This window comes from Pleurodeles waltl, chromosome 6, assembly GCF_031143425.1.
Source record: "Pleurodeles waltl isolate 20211129_DDA chromosome 6, aPleWal1.hap1.20221129, whole genome shotgun sequence".
Taxonomy (NCBI): Eukaryota; Metazoa; Chordata; class Amphibia; order Caudata; family Salamandridae; genus Pleurodeles; species Pleurodeles waltl.
This window is the reverse complement of record NC_090445.1, coordinates 1,366,561,462-1,366,579,672: the sequence shown is the minus strand read 5'-3', so window position 1 is coordinate 1,366,579,672 and position 18,211 is coordinate 1,366,561,462.

Here is an 18,211-nt window from a genome sequence, read left to right as displayed (position 1 = left end):
TAAAGGACAGAAGTTTGTGTGGGGTGTGGAACAAAATATTGCGTTTCTGAATATTAAGGAGGAGATGTGTGGAGCGCAAGTGTTGGTCCCATTTGATGTTAATGCTAAAACGATCATTACGGTTGATGCGAGTGCCATCGGTTTGGGTGCAGTATTGTCGCAGATGCATGGCAACGTGGATAGGACAGTGGCATTTGCTTCCAGATCATTAACTATCTCTGAACGCAATTATTCAGTTATCGAGAAAGAAACTTTAGCTGCAACCTGGGCCATTGAGTATTTTAGAACATATATATGAGGGTGCAAGATTATTCTCCGCACTGACCATAAACCTCTATTGAGAATATTACTACCAGGAGTGGTGGGCAAAGTGTCAGCTAGATTGGCCAGGTTGGCATCTCGGTTACAAGAGTATCAGCTTGAGGTACAGTATATTCAAGGTTGGCGTAACGTCAGAGCGGATTGTTTGTCTCACTTGCCACAAGATTGGCAGAGAGTGGATAAGGAAGGTGTGCGAGAATGTGAGGAAGAAGGGGCAGTGGCAAGTATTGAGGATGTGCTGGAGTGCTCACAAGGTGGCCTTTGCATGGCTTGATAAATCTACCCTAAGAGTTGTGTCGCTCTTGCGCCCTGTTACATGGGGCAAGAGCAATGCAAGGTCCCCAAAAGACATGGTCGGACTGGCCTATAAGGTAATCAGGCAGTGGCCGTTGGGCTAATCTGGCAAGTCAGTATGAGTCAGTTTATTCGGCTGCTTGTGGGCCTGTTCTATGGTCTGCGAGGCCGGTTTTTACGGCTGAGTTCCCTGACTGTAAAACAAAAATTGCCTGGAACAAGCTCAAATCCATGTAGTCTTCCATATCATGCAAAACACTTATCCAGCTTGTCTTAACAAGTTCAAAACTGTCCCAGTATGCAAATATTGACCACTTTTTAACTTTCTAATTTACCAATGGGGGCCACTTTTATTTTGGTGCCAAGGCCTATTTTCTGTCCCAGTCAACACTGCTAAAAGGTAATTCCTATAATCAAGTTTGGGCTTAATTAGGGCTTGCAGTACAACCTGAAGGAAATTCCTTTGGAAGGAAATGGAGAATTCTTGGAAGGTGTTGTAGACTGAACAACTTTGTTGACTATATTTCCATGCTTATGCTGGCAAAACAGATGACTGATAGATTTTTAGCTGTTTCTGGGAATTTTTGGGGACACATAGCATGGTGTGATAGCGGGGAAAAACAGAGCACTGCACATATGTAGGTCCCAGCAACATCACCTCAGCCTTTCCTTCCCCTTTTATAATACCACCAGCTGCCAGACAGTATGCTGCATTAATATAGATCTTCAAAGGGTTACTATAAACACTGTTTTAACTGTCACCCAATCCCTCATCACCAGCAAGCTGGACTACAGCAACACACTCTATACTGGAATCAACAATCAACAGACTGTAGCCTCCAGACTATACAGAACTCAATAGCCAGGTTCACACTCACCCTCCCAGCCCACACCTAAAAGAGCTGCACTGGACCCCAATCCACAAATGAACACTCTTCAAATTCTTTACACACAAATTCAAAACCCTACACAACATTGGCCCCACTTACCTTAACAAGTGCATTTACCTCAACAAACTTACCAGACACCTCTGCTCGGCTGGACCCCTTGTTGCGTAGGTTCTTATTATCCTAATGAGACTACTGGAATTTGGGAGGTAGAATCACCTAAATTGTGGGGTACTGAGTACAATCCCACAACATGTAACACCTGCCGGCCTAATCCGGGTTTTCAGGCCAACTAGTAGTGCTTCATCTCCACTCAAGAGCGGGAATGATTGTGGCAACGGGACGCATGACGGAAAGAACTCCTCAGGGAAATCGTGGTCGATCAGATCTCATCCCTTCCTCTCAGTTACATTAGTCTCACACAGGCAAAGACAAACAGAAGCAGAGTATAGTTCAATAAGGTATATTGAAGTAACTGTATCTTAGATAAAATGGCATGTATTGCAATAATTAGGATGATAAAGCACACTAGCAGCAAAATTGTTGCAATGAGAGTGAAACACACACTACAGTCACTAAAAATTATATATATATTTCCTACTTCATCTATGTTAGAGCACAGCGTGATAAGCTGTAATCCCCTCTCTTCAGTCTTCCCCCCTAGGAAGACATCATCCCCCATACCTGAGCAAGGAAGCCTGTTGTCCAGAAAGACACCATCCCCACATAGGCCAGGGATTCGGCAGCCTAAGCAAGCAGCTGTAGCAAAGACATTCAGCAATCAGCATGCAGTCGTGGTCATCTGGCTGGAATCTCGCTCTAACATGTGTGGGACAGAAAAGTGTTTTATAATAAAACAACTGATGTTCTAAGAAAATGCGCCCAGGTAAAGATATGTATGTTTCAAATTCAAAAGTCAATGCTATTTTTAAAATTGCCAATTATATTCAGGATACTGAAGCCAGGAAATGTTCAACTTCAGCAAGTGATAAAATAACCGAATAGTTACCAAGGAAAACCAAAGAGCACTCATGTTCCAAAGCCTGAGCTCCAGCTGAGGCAGCAGCATTCTGTGGTGTGCACAATGTTGAGTTAAGAGCTGCATGATCCATGAAGGGCAACTCATAGACAGCTTCTGTAGCAAATGCATCCTCAATGCTCATGCCTGGTAATGAGCCCTCTGCGAGTACATCAACAGATCAGCATCCAATGAAAGTAAGTGCCACATAGAAAAGCAAACTTTCAGTGCACATTCAAAAAGGCACCAAAGGCATAGAAACACGGGCTGCACACAATCCAAAACCCTTCTAAATGACAGAGATCAGTCGCACTCCAATTCTACCAGGACTGGTGCTCTGAAATACTGCATCATGCGCTTATGACACAGTTGCACTGGTGGAAGCACTTTCAGTCCTCCTTGTTGTGAAGGGACAGCCATTGCACAGAAAAAAATAGTAACAGCAGAATGCCACTGTTAAAGGGTCCAGGGAATGAAACTATCACACAAGAGTGTATACCAGAGTTCTGGTTCCGTTTTATTGGCTCTTTTTATGTATATATTTATATATATCTATGTCTAGAATAAGTCATCCTTTAGGTAATGTCTTTATTTGGGTCTTCTCTTCTTTCTCCCCAGTTTTTGGGCACTCCGTCCTGGCTGGTGAAGGACCCTCGGACAACAGAAGAGATAAGAAACGGATTCAAGGTCAGGTAAGTGATTTTGGGATATCTTTTGTAATTCTTTTTTTAGGTAGGAGAGGGATGGAAGGGTCTGTGTCAGTGAGGGGGTTAAGGGTTGTGCAATATAACACCAATCCTGTGGTTTTCCTCGTGTCTTATTTGGATTGTATACTTTATAGTGCTCCCTAGCCCCTCAACCCTACCATTCCAGCCCTGTCTGATTCCCTCTGCTCTTTTTTATCCAGTGCCAGCCCTGGGCACTTACTTGACTAAGCCACGTCCCTCCTGTGGTGTGGCTGGAGCTGTCACAGTGTGTTTTGGCTTCAGGATCGTCTCCTGGAGGATCCGGTACCTCCTGGGAGTCACTCCGCCACTGTTCTCCTTCTGTTTTTTCTGGTCTCTTTTCCTCTTGGTGGTCGTCTTACTGGATTCTGCTGTCTTTTTTCTTCTCTGGTTGTTCGTCTCTCTCTTTCTCGCTACTCTCGACATCTTCTTCCTTCTCTTTTCTGCCTTCGGCATCTTCCTTCTGCTCGTGTAGGCTTTCAGCATCTCCTTTTTCCTCGCGCTGTGTCCCTCTTTTTCTCATCCCAGGCTAAGAGTGCACTTCCGGGTGAGGCTACGCTTTTCTCAGTGCCCCCCGGGGTACTCTGTGCTCGGCCCAGGGACTTCAGTGGGAGGAACGCTCTCTGTGTTCTCCCGGTAACAAGACGCCCCCACTGAGCCTGGACGATCAGGCCAGAGTGGATAAGGACATCCAGACAAAAAATCAGCTCTGGTTTGTTGGGATCCAGGTGTATGGCTAGTCTGAAATGAGGTTGTAGCGCTGAGAACCACCTCAGTATAAGGTCATTGGTATTTTTGTGTCTTGCTAACCAGGTCTACGGTGTATGATCTGCTAAGAGAATAAAGTTTCTGCCTAAAAGATAATATTACAAGGCCTCCACAGCCCATTTGATACAAAGACATTCCTGTTCGATGGTAGGATATTTTGTTTCTCTAGAGTATAACTTGCGAATTATGTACTTGACCGGATGAAGCAAGGTGGATTCATCTGGTTGAGAGAGGATGGCCCCAAGACCTTGATTTGAGGCATCTGTTTGGAGCAGAAAAGGTTTTGAGGAATCGGAACATTGGAGGACAGGATCTTGACAGAGACATTTTTATAGATATTCAAAACTAGTATTTTCTAGTTCACAAGAGCCCTTATTTTGTTGGGTTTGTTATTCTTCAACAGGTCTGTTAAGGGAGCAGCCTTTTCAGCAAATTGAGGTATAAAGCATCGATAATGCCCAACCAAATCTAAGAAAGATCTTACTCTAGGGTTTAACAGTTTTAATGGCTTGTATTTTTTCTATCTGAGGTTTAATGGTTCCTTTCGTAATGGCATACCCCAAGTATTGGATAGCGTCTCTGGCCAAACAACATGTTTCAGGGTTAGCTGTTAGTCCTGCTCATCTCAGGGTATTCAATACAGCTGTGAGATTTAGGTTTAGGTTTAGGTGGGAGCCCCAAGAGGGGATATGGATCACTATGTCGTCTAAATATGCGCTGCATACTGTTCATGTTTTCGCAAAAGAAGATCCATTAGCCTTTGGAAACTAGCCGGGCGCCATGTAACCCAAATGGCATTACTCTGAATTTATATAATCCTGATGGTGTAGAAAAGGCTGTTTTTTCCTGGTCTGCAACGGCTACGGGAACTTGCCAATATCCCTTAGTCAGATCTAAAGTAGACAGGTACTCTGCGGCACCCAATCGTTCTATTAACTCGTCTATGCGGGCCATAGGATAAGAATGAAATTTAGAGATGGTGTTTAATTGTCTAAAGTCAATACAGAAGTAGATGCTTCCATCCGGTTTTGGTACTAATACAATGGGTGAGCACCAAGGGCTTTGGGAAGGTTCTATTATCTGGTTCTTAAGCATCTTGGTCACTTCTTCTTCTACTGCTGCTCTTCTAGCTTCTGGGATTTGATATGTTCGAAGCCTTACTATCAGTCCTTATCTCATGCTGGATAAGAGATGTCATCCTTGCGATGGATGAGAACATATCTTGGTAGATCTTCGTTAGCCCCAGTATTTGTTTCTTTTGGAGTTTGGATAAGTGATTACCACCTGTGTGGTGTTAATGAGGGTTACATCTCATTTCCTAGGGGTTGTGTTTTCTTCGTCTGTTACTCATTCTTTAAGGAGGTTAATGTGGAAAATATGCCCATCCCTTCTAGTGTTTGGTATTGCTACTCCGTAGGTAACAGGAGTGAGACATTCTAGAATCCTATAGGGTCCTTGCCATTTTTCTAGTAGTTTCTTCTCCGTCGTCAGGAGCAGGATAAGTACTTGGATCCCTATAGCCAATTCTTGCAGTCTACTGGAGCGATTGTACAAAGTTTTTTTAATGTTCTGACTTGTCTGTAAGTGTGTGTGGACCTTACCCCATAGGGTCACTAGGCTATTTCTAGGGTCCTTAGCATATTCTACTAATTCCTTACCTTCTTCAGCCTCATCCTCCCAGTGTTCGGGCGCCATATAGAGAAGACTTCTAGGTTGTCTACTGAACACTAATTTGAAAGGGCTATACCCCGAGGATGACTGTTCATGTGTACGAATAGCATAAAGTACTAAAGGTAATTTCCTATCCCACTCTCTCTCAGCATCTGAAATTTTTTCTTAAGGAGGGATTTGATGGTACGATTATCCCTTTCCACTAACCCATCTGGTTGGGGATGATAGACAGAAGCCTTCAAGTGTTTAATATCTAGTAATTGGCAGATCTCTGCCATAAGTTTCGACATAACGGGGGTCCCTTGGTCGGTCAGTAGTTCCCTTGGAAACCCAACTCTCGAAAAGAAGTCATGGCTTGTGCTACTGTTTTAGTAGTCATGCTTCTCAGAGGAATCACCTCTGGGTAATGAGTAGTATAATCGACTAGAATTAGTATATACTGGTTGCCTTTACTTGACATTACTAATAGGCCTACTAGGTCCATTCCTACTCCTGAAAAAAGGAACCTCTATGATGGGGAGTGGCTGCAAAGGGGCTCTGGGAGGTTAGTGAAGATTGGTCAGTTGACATCGGGGGCAAGAAGCACAATGTCGCCTAACATCCGAATAAACACCTGGCTAATAACATTGGATCAGCAAGTACTTCTCGGTTTTCTCTCTACCAGAATGTCCCACCGTCCTGCTATGAGCTAGGAGAAGAACCTGCCTTCTAAAGGGGCGTGGGACTATGAGTTGTCTTTTAGAGCCCTCAGAGGTAGTTATATTTCTGTATAACAGACCCCTTTGTTCAGTAAAGAAGAGTCCTACCTGTAGGGAGGTATCTTGAACCATTTGAGCCCAGGCATGTTTTAAAGTGGGATCTGCCCTCCGAGTGAGATGGAAACATCCAGGGTTTTCTTCAGGCGTTCGGTCTGACGGAGAAAAATATAAGAAATTAGCAGGAGATATTCTGTCTGCGGTTTCCTTATGTTCTTCAACTAAAGAAGGGCCACCTGTTGTTTTTGTCTCCACCGAATAGAGATGGGCTTTCTCTGGGTTTTTGTCAGGATCGGAATAGAAGGAAGATGCTGTCTGTTTCAGAGATGGGAACAGGTTATAATCTGTTCCGAGAATTAAGGCCCATATTTATACTCGGTTTGCTCCAAATTAGCGTCATTTTTTTAATGCTAATTCAGTGCATACCTAACTCCATATTTATGCTTTGTCGCTAGACACGTCTAGCGCCAAAGTTATGGAGTTTACGTCATTTTCTGGACATGAAAACCTACCTTGCGTCAATGAGATGCAAGGTAGGTGTTCCCGTCTAGAAAATGATGATATGGCCTTAGTGCCATATTTATCCTCCATGCTAAAATCTAGCACAGGGGAATGAGGGCCATAAATAATGGCGCTAAGCTTGCTTAGCGCCATTATTTAATGCCTGGCTCAGGGCAGGCGTTAGGGAACCTGTGGGCCTTTTTCCATGGTCAGAGACCATGGAAAGAGCCCACAGGTGCCCTTCCCAGGCTCCAGGGACACCCCCACCCACACCAGAGGAACACTACAGGATGGGGGACCCATCCCAGGTAAGTATACTTTCTTTTTTTCACCCGCTCGGGGGCCCTGACTTGGGGCCCCCTGCGTGGCGCTGGCCCCAATGGCCATGCCCATGTCCCCTGGGCATGGCCATTGGGGTGGTGGGCATGACTCCTGTCTTTACTAAGACAGGAGCCATGTCCATGGGGGTAGTGCGCCAGGAAATGGCGTTACACTGCTTACAGTCAGTTTTTTGCCTCTAAACAGTGTAGTGGCATTATTCGGGGCACAAGCTCCGGTTTACCCTACGTCCCCCCCACCCAGTTAGCGTCCTTTACAAGGACGCTAACAGAGCATTGGCGCCGGCTAGCGCCACTCCATAAATATGGCACCTGGCCGGCATCCAGGAATGGTGCTAGCCGCCAATATAATTTTACACGCAAACCTGCGCTAACACAGTTTTGCGTGTAAAAGTATAAATATGGGCCTAAGTCTTCTATCAGTTGTGGAATTACCCCTACTTTTACTGCCTCTTTCTGTCCTTCCCACTCTATTTCTACTATTGCCACTGGATAATTTCTCGTTTCACTGTGAGCACAAGTGATGGCAGCCTGTTCGTTTTCTTCCCACTGATGAGGTTGTACCCGTGACGCATTAATCACTGAATAACGGCAGACAGAGTCTATCAGAGCCCGTGCCGGTTTATTATCTATCAAGAGGTCTAAAACCTGGACTGTTGATCCTTGATGATTATGACCCTGCCTTTGGACAAGCCTACTTCCATTGGTTCTTGGGCAGACTGTCTTTGGGGACAGTGTCCAGCTATATGACCCCAGTCACCACATTTAAAACACTGCAGTTGATGGTATATTTCCCTCCGAGTAGAAGATTCCCCCCTGTGTCCTTCTTTATTCCCCTTGTGGCAGATAGGTGTTACCATTGGGGATTTTCCTGCTTTTTTTAACGTTACTGCTGGTATATCGGGTAGTCACTTGTCTCTGCTCATAGGAACGCTGGTATGCAAGGCTAAGTCTAGGGCCTTCTGAGTGGTTATGTCTGTGTTTTGTCTTATTCAGCTTTGGGTACTAAGAGGAAGGGCTTCTAAAAACTGCTCTAAGACTATTTTTGTCTAAAAACTCCTCCTTAGTAGTTCCATATGGGCATAACCATTTTGCAGGATAAATCCTGTACTCTGTAAAATAAGGCTTGGGTGTTCTCTGAAGGTACCCATCTCTCTTTCCGAAATTTCACTTGGTAATGTTCTTTATCGAATCCCATTCTTTCTAATATGGCTGTTTTGATTTCCATATAATTGGTCTCGCCTCCAGGGTTCAAAGCCTATTATGCACTTTGGAGTTCCCCTGTAAATAGAGGAGATATGTATTGACCCCATCTTTCTTTGGGCCAGGCAGCCGAAGAAGCAGCTCTCTTGAAGTTGACAAAAAATGCATCGGGGTCTTCCCCCTTCTGATATTTTTGTAGGACCGAGCTGGGGACATTAGGATGAACTCTAGCATTGACAATGGATTCGGTCAAATTTTTTATTGCAGTCTCATGGGCCAATTGATTACTCGTTGTCAGCATAGACTGTACTCTTAAGGCTTCCTGTAAATGTTCACGCTCCTTTTGGGCAGGCCGGGCGTGTTCTTCCATTACCAGCTGTAAGTGTCTTTGGCCCTCAGCTAACTGTCGAATTACACATTCCATGCTGACAGGATTCTACATGCCTATTGTCTCCTATGTGACTCACCACTGTTAAAGGGTCCGGGGAACGAATATATCATACAAAAGTCTATACCGGAGTTCTGGTTCCGTTTTATTGGGTCTTTTTATGTATATATGTATTTATTCTATGTCTAGAATAAGTCCTCCTTTAGGTACCGTCTTTTTTTGGTTCTTCTCTTCTTTCTTCTCAGGTTTTCGGGCACTCCGTCCTGGCTGGTGAAGGACCCTTGGACAACTGAAGAGATAAGAAATGGATTCGAGGTCAGGTAAGTGATTTTTGGATATCTTTTGTAATTAGTTTTATAGGTAGGGGAGGGATGGATTGGTCTGTGTCAGTGAGGGGGTTAAAGGTTGTGAAATCTAACACCAGTCCCCTGTTTTTCCTTGTGTCTAAATTGGATTGTATACTTTATAGTGCTCCTTAGCCCCTGAACCCCAACATTCCCGGCCTGTCTGATTCCCTGTGCTCCTTTTTATCCAGTGCCAGACCCGGGCATGTACCTGGCTAAGCCACATTCCTCCTGCGACATGACTGGAGCTGTCATGGTGTGTACCGGCTTCAGGGTCATCTCCTGGAGGATCTAGTACCTCCTAGGAGTCACTCCACTGTTCTTCTTCTGTTTTTTCTGGTCTCATTTCCTCTGGGCGGTCATCTTCCTGGATTCTGCTGTTTTTTTCTTCTCCGGTTGTTCATCTCTCTCTTTCTCTACACTGTTGGTGTCTTTATCCTAACCTGGATCTTTTGAGAGACTAGCTTCTCTCTAAGAGAACAAAGTTAACTTAATATCTTCTTTTCTCCAGGAGTCAGAGGTTTCCAAGGTTCTCTGGAGAACAGTTCAAAAGTTCACAAATATACAAACTACTAATGTCTTTTACAGGAAACGAAAACTCCTTCTCAAGGTTCAGTTTTCTCAATCACAGTCTCTAGGAATTAGTCTGAGCACTGGGGTTTGTCTCTAAGACTGACAAGTCTGCAAAGCAAAGAGTTCTTGAATATATATGTACATACATATGTTGGCAAGTCTGGAAATCATACAAAGGAATTCCTTACTGCAGTTGCTTGAAGTTCTGTTAAGCCAAAACGAATTCTCCTCAGAAAGCCAATAGCCAGTTGTTGGAAGAAGGAAAATGTCAGCTTCTTCAAAAGGGAAAAAGTAGCTGGTGTGCACACCGAAACAAGAAAAATAATTAATCATTCAAAACTGGAAGAATTCTCTATGAAACGAAGCGCCTCAGGAACACTGCTCATTCTCCTCAGGATGACAGTTGAAGTGCAGGGCTCCCAGAGACAAACAGCTGGAGGGAAGCTTCAGCACAAGACTAAGGTAGAAACACTAGAGCGTTAGGCCTCACAAGGATTTGCGGCCACCGTCTTGAGTGGCAGTTAAACATGAAGAAGCTAGTTCTAAGAACAGCCTCCACAAGAGCTACCGGGAGTGAGGATGCCACTGCAACCAACGTGGGTACAAGGAAAAGGGGAATCGTTTTTGCTGAGGGAAGAACTTAACAACACTGGCAAACGTTTTCCTGCCACAAACTGCATAATGGATCTTAGTTGACTCTGTCCATGGTGTAAAGATGACATGTCACTCTGTACTAAGTCTATTGCAGGAGAGATAATGTTGTATATCCAGCAGGACAAGGTTTTAATCCCATTATCTACAATGCCTAATGCTTTCTGGAAATTTTAATGTTCTATTTGCCTTAACCGGGCAGCAGCTTCTTGTTAGCAAAGTTTCAAAATTTCATTATATACTGAATATAAGAAGCGCTTTCTGGTTCATCTTCTGGGGCCTAACAGGAAATCCTGCAAATCTGTAACGTTAGACAGGAGACTGAGGTGTTCTTTAACAGCATCAAGTGACAAACGTTTCAACCATTGCTGGCATCATTTCCCTGCACTCTATGTTGTCTCTATACCCAGGTGTTCTGATGACACATAGCGAGGGTCTGGCCTATTTTTTCTAAAACCCCCGTGGAGTTTACAAAACATGTATGGCACCCATTGGTGTCTACTGGCCATAATAACCACGCACCAGGACGTTAATTTTTGCCAAGCGTAAACAACTTGTCTGTTGTACAGTTCCATTAAAAAATATCATTTGAACAGGTATCAGGCATGCTTTAAATAAAGCTTCCTTTCTCCTTATTTGCCACTTTTTAGTTCCCCACACACTTTTTAGTTCTATCGACTCCAACCAATATTCATAGATTTCTATAGGTAACCGGGAAACAAATGAGTCAGAATCAATCAATTTTGTATCAGTCGATAAAATGTGTTGAATTTCCATTACTGGCAATTTAAATTAATATGACTCAGCATTTTTAACACTGCAACTAGAGAAATGTGTAAGCTTTTCATTATATGTTTTGGAACTCCCCACTGGTCGGACAGTGTTCCCACTGTTTATAATTCAAAATAGTCTTTAGGTACTTGACCTGTGAATGAAATAATGATATAGCCGAAATGTTCACTATGGACAAGTCCCTGCAGACTTTGTGAGAAGAAAAATGTGTTTTTAGGAACTCATCCACCAGTTCAACTGTAGAGCGTTCAGGAAGCTAATGACCATGTATCAGTAAAAACAACGATGCCAAACCAAATCCAAAGGAACAATGCAAATACAGTCAGTAAGAATCACAGGTAGTTCTATGAAAAAATGAAATAGTTAATTTTGAGCCAAATGATCAGCTTACATGCTCTTGACAGTTCTGTTACAGTTGAGGCGGATGAGTTAGTGAAAGGGTCATTGATGTCGGCAAAATATGCAGAAGCAGTTCGCGCAAAAACTGGAGTCGTGTTTGGAAGAGGACAGCTGGCGGAAGCCCCTTGCGGTGGTTCATAGTACACTATACCATCCGTTTGTGTTGAGTTTGAGTAAAATCGCTCAATGTTGTTCACCTTACTTGTCGCAGAAGAAGTTAATGGAACTAATAAAAGATCATTTTCCAATCTGTGAGGAGAGGTGTCAGCGTTGCTGCTTAAAACCTGTAGTGGAACATTGTGGTCTGTAATGAGAAGGATTTGGGTGCTACCCAGGAGTCCTCTAGGTCTGCTGTGTAGGATAGACCATATGGTGTAGCTTGACACTATTGATACAGACAAAACGATTTTCTTTAGAACCAGGCAGGGGTGGTAGAATGACAGTTCTGGTACTGTCTATTCCCAGGACTGAAACCGGTGCACAATAGGAAGGAACAAACTCCTTTTTCTCAGAAATCTTTTCACAGTACTAAATCCCCAACTTTTGGAATCCAGCCGGTCGATGTTATTCATATATCCCTTATTCCCAAGGAGGCGGCACTGGCAAATGTGTTATCATCACAGAACTATTGTAAGACCTGCAAGACAGTGACACATTCATTTATGTCAAAAGGTGTATCTGCCGCCTCAGTGCCAGAACCATCAAGATCTGGAAAATACATTTGTGCTTCAAACAGGCAATCGTATGAAGTACGCCCCCCAGGGACATTCTGGGCAGATTATTAAGTGCTCTCTGGACTCCATACAGGTAAGTCAACTACGACTCGTGCCTAATACTCTGGCTGTTAAAGATTGCTTTAAATCACAGTCTATTCGCTCCACAACACTATTTCCCTCGGGAAGAAATGGAGACATATAATGCAGTTGGACCCCTAACGCAGCCATGGCGTCCCTGAGAGCCCTTGAGGCAAATGCAGGGTCCTTGTCTGAGCGGAAAGCTGCAACAGCATATGTGTCGATAAAGACTTGCAAATCTTTACAGTTCGAACGTTAGCCGATCATTGTGGGAAAACCCATAGAAATCTGGAGCATGAGTCAACAGTGACTAAAATGTATTTGTATGCACTGTCAGGTGGCAGGGGACCGCAATGTTTCAATTACACACATTGTAATGGTATGTGTGAAATTAAGAGGGGTGTCTGCAGTAGGCTTTTGACGGTGGACCCTTTTATTTGTTGACAGGTGTCACAAAAAGGGCATACTGCTTGGTCTGTTTGTATAGACCAAGCCACCGGTAACAGGCTTGTAACAATGATAATGTAGCCGCCACACCAGCACGGGCAGAAGCAACTCCCTCATGCACTGCTTTGATCAATTCTGGTCTTCAATCTTAGTAGGGAATCACACGATTACCCACCCCTGGTAATACTACTAGGGTAGTATTGAGCAAGATATGCAGTAGGAATATGTGTCAGGATAAGCCTTTGGTAAGGGCGTGGCATGGGCATGGTTTTGACGGTGGACCCTTTTATTTGTTGACAGATGTCACAAAAAGGACATACTGCTTGGTCTGTTTGTACTGACCTGGCCACTAGTAACGTGCTTGTAACAATGATAGTGTAGCCGCCACACCAGCATGGGCAGAAGCAGCTCCCTTGTGTGCTTCTTTGATCAATTCTGGTCTTTGATCTTTGTTGGGAATCACACGATTACCGACCCCTGGTATTACTACTAGGGCAGTATTGAGCGTGGTATGAGGTAGGAATATTTGGCAGAATAAGCCTTTGGCATGGGCATGCCGTCAGCCGAAGCTTTCACAGCAGCCAGTGTGTCATCATTCAATTTTATTCTAGAATGAGTTACTGCAGCAAAAGAAGGCGTAGCTACTGCTGATTTGGCTGCTTGATCAGCCAAGGTATTGCCAGCAATGTGTATTCCAACACGCTGGTGTCCTAGTGTATGTACAACATGGACAGTAAGTAACGTTTCCTTCAGATCCGCTACTTTCCCCCACAGAAGTCTGTGTTTGATGGTGTTTCCTTTTGAATCTCTGAACCCATTCTGGTGCCGGTAATGCGGAATGTTTTGTGCCTATAGCTGGCGAGGCTGAGCCATCAGTGTACATAATAGTTTGATATTGTTAAATATGCAATGTATTTGCTGGAACTGGGTATCAAGTTCATATAGCAAAAATTCTTGAGTTTGTAATTTTGAGTCAAAAACATAGTCAACATCAGTGGCCATCAGAGGTGTTGCCCATTGAATCCAACGTAGATGTAGTGCTTTAGTGTTGGGAACGGTAGCTTTAGTAACAGCCTCAAGGGCTGGGATGGGAGATACCACAATGAGACGTTTTCCCTGAGCCAGATGTCTCTCTTTGATGACGGCCACCTGAACAGTAGTGAGAATTTTCTCAGTGGGAGCAAAGTGTTGTTCTGCTGTAGAGTACAAATGTGTTTTGTATGCAATCGGGACGCTCTCACCCTCATTGAACGTTGCATAGGTGAAACCAATGGCACCAGCAATCACTCTGATGACCAACTGTTTTTTGTTGTCCCATGTGTGTAAGTGTTTAGCTGCAAGCATGTCTTGTTGTACTGCTCTGAGAATGTGTGTGTTTGACTGTCCAGTATTTACTGTAAAGTCAGGGTGTGTCAAGTCATATAAACGTTTAATGTGCTGTGCATAATCTGAAATGTATGTTTTGCCACAATTTAAAAAGCCCAACAAAGACTGGAGCTTTTTGAGGGTGTTTGGAGGTTGTAATCGTGCACATTTTTTAAAAAATTGGGGGGGGGTAGGCTCTTGCCTTCATCTGATAATTCGTATCCCAAAAACAGGACATGAAGGAAGGCTATTTGTTTTATTTTTTTTATTGAATTTGTAGACTAATTCAGCAAATTCCACAACAATGTGAGCTACCCACCTTACATGTTGCATGAGGTCATCGTCCGTGAGGAAGATATCATCTACATAGGACAATGCCTCAGGGTCAGTGTCGTGTAAAATAGATGTGACACGAGCTGAAAACAGTCTTGGACTCTTCTTGTACCCTTGTGGGAGTCGGCAAAAAAATCTCTGAGAGCCTAAAGCGCTGAAACTTGTTAAGTCTCTACTTTCAGGCGCTATATTTTGGCAGAAAAATCATTTGGAAACATCTAATGTTGTTTTATATATGTTGTGCACTATATTGTTCATAAGTGCTGTGCTATGTGTATGTTATATAGCAAATGTGCATGTTTGACTGTTTAAATGTCTGTAGTCTAAGACTATTCTGTATGAATGGTCTGGTTTAGCTACAGGGAACAATGGATTGTCCATTGGTGAGACACAATGTTCAATTATGCCGTGGTACTCTAACGGTGAGAGGATTTCCCTCATATGTGCTTCATGCTTTATTGGATATTGGGGTTGAGGTTGGGGTTGGAATTTAATGCGTATTACATGATAGGGGGAATCTTTATCCCACCCTACGTAGTTGTGGTATAACGCAGGTGCCCAAGCCACAGCCCAATCAATGGTGTGAATTTCTACAAGCTTTCTGAGAATAAGGGGTGAGAAAGACTTCTCAAATATTTCTTCCCCATAAGGGAGATTATAGACAAACTCTGGTGGCCAATCCTTCTCGGGCAGAAAAATATGATAAATGGCAATGACGCGATCCCAAAAGATGGCGTAGATTGTGCGTTCAATGTCTCCTTCTAACTGTATAGTTACTTTATACACCCTATCGGGAATTGAGGTTTTTGTTGGGGAAGTTTCTCTTCTTTCTTAACAGAACCTTCAGACGAGCATTGTGAGTCCTTTCTCTTTTTCATGTACTCTGTTCGCTGCTCTGGCCACCCACCTTTTTCTCTGCGTTCTTTCAGTGAGTCCTGAAAGGAATAAGATTGGCGTGTATCAGTATATTAATATCAGTCAGATGTTTTTATACTATCTCTATTTCTGAGATTATAGCGGATTTGAGTGGTCTCCGAACGCAGAGATTCTCCCCTTTCTTTTTTAGGTGTTTGTTGCTTTTTATCCCAGCGTTTTCTAGAGCCTTCAGGTGCTTGCTTGGTAGAATCTTTATTAGATTTTCCCCCTTAACTGTGTTTTAATGGGTCTGGCTCCCAAACTATCTTGACCAATACTAGAGTAGGTCTTGGCGATAATCTTTGGAGGCTCATGTTCTTGATCCTGTGCAGAAACGTCCCGGAGCTGTATACGCACTGCTAGTGCAACTGCCTCCCTTTTGAGATTACTTACTATTATTGAGAACACTGAGGCAAAATTGCCCATCAATTGCATCCCGAAATCAAGGGCTGGGACTCGTATTCATCTTGAATATGTTTTAACACCTCCGGAAGACTGGAAAGTGTTGGTGTACCGTGTGCGGTATTATACAGCTTGACAAATACCACGCCCCAAGTATTACAGTTATCTACTGTGGGAACCATCCCAAATGGCAAGCACATATTTAGCATTCTATGTTTATCCTTAGGACCCTTATAAGGAAAAACTGCTTCCAGCATTAATTTTTTGGGCTAAGCAAAATGGAATTTCCTCCCGCTTGGTGGGTTCTTTACCCATGATCGAATGTACAGTCACAGGATTACTGCCTGGCGTAACTGCATGTGGTTGCGCTGGGGCAGCACGTGCTGGGTTAGTATTTAATGCTTGCATTACAAACTGTACTAACAGTCTGTATATTGTCATGAGCTCTGTATATAAGCGGCTAACCTCAGCAACTGCCAAGGCTGCTGCATCACAGTGCCATGTGTATGTGGCCAGTAAAGGACAGGTAGGACCATCATTGCACAGAGGATCTAACCTAACATGTAATATTGTATGTAGTAGGGCGCCATCAAGCCAATTATTATGGTCTTGATAAAATACAGGGCTCTCTAAGTATGCATAAGCTCTGTATTGTGCAGGTATGTTAGCAGGTGTGTAGTAATGACATGTGTTGGTGTTCCCATCAACTGCTGGAAAGGTGACCCAAGAATAAAATGTTTCTGTTCTGTAGGCCGGATGAGCCTCACCAACAAATGTGACTTGTCCCACCTGGCCTGTGAGGCCATTTGTCAATAAATGTGCAGTGAGGGGTGGTCACATGTTTGCTGCAATTACTACTCTTTGTGGGTTCGCCATGGTAATGGTAAAAGTATTTGTTCAGAGACAAGGACACCAAATGGGTATTGATCCTTTTAACTTTCAAGCTAGAACAACCTACAGTGTTGGATAGGTACTACCTACTTAGTTGAGGTGGAAATTTTCAATACCACAGATGTCTCCGTATATAGATTTGATGAGCCTTTAGCACATAGTGAGACAAAGATACTTTGTAGGATCCGAAAATTAGTGCCTGACCAAACGTTGGGGGTGCCATGTCCCATAGGTTCTCATTATCCTAATGAGACTACTGGATTTTGGGTGGCAGAATCACCTGAATTGTGGGGTATTGAGTACGAACTCACACCATGTAACACCTGTCAGCCTAATCCGGGTTTTCTGGCCAACTAGCAGTGCCTCATCTCCATCCAAGAGCGGGAATGATTGTGGCATCTGGGGGCATGATAGAGAGGACTTCTCAGGGGAATTGTGGTCAATCAGATCTCATCCCTTTCTCTCAGTTACAATAGTCTCACACAGGCAAAAACAAATAGAAGCAGAGTATTGTTCAGTAAGGTTTATTGGAATGACTGTCTCTTAAATAAAATGGCATGTATTACAATAACTAGGTTGAAAGAACACACTAAAAGCAAAATTGTGTCAAGGAGAGTGAAACAAAAAACTGCCCACAATACTGTCACCAGGGATAATATATATATATTTCCTACCTAAACTATATTGGAGCACAGCGTGAAAAGCCCTAATCCGCTTTTCAGGTTTCCTCCCTGGGAACACATCCTCCCCTATACCTGAGCCAGTACGTCTGTTGTCTAGAGAGACACCGTTCCCATATAGGCCAGAGATTCAGCAGTCTAAGCAAGCAGCTATAGTGAAGACATTCAGCAATCAGCATGCAGTCGTGGACATCTGGCTGGAATCTCCCTCTAACGTGTATGGGACAGAAAAGTGTTTCATAATAAAACAACTAATGTTCTAAGAAAATGTCCCCACATAAAGATATGTATGTTTCTGTAAATGCCAGAGACACAGCGTACTACTTTGCTGGCAACCCTACCTGACTGCAGCCTTGAGGAAAGCACAAGTGAAAAGAATGCAGTGCTAAGAACGTAATACTTTCCTAGGTGAAAGAACAAACAGATAGAGAAAATAAAACAACATCGCAAATGTGGCTTATGGTAGAAAAACAAAGCAATGCTGAATAAAATGTAACTGGGCTAACGTGCACATTTGGCAGGCCTAGTTTGCTAAAATAATATGTCTAAAACATGGCTAAAATAGCTATTCAACACTCTACTCACTCTACTCACTCACATCCCCTGCATGCACAGAGCCAGATCCAGTAGTTGTGCTTTCTCCTACCATGCTCCTAAATACTGGAATGACCTGCCCCTGCACATCAGAGCCTCCTCCTCAGTTTGTGAATTCCCCAGGAAACTGAAGGCCTGGCTCTTCACCTAGCCCCAACCCTG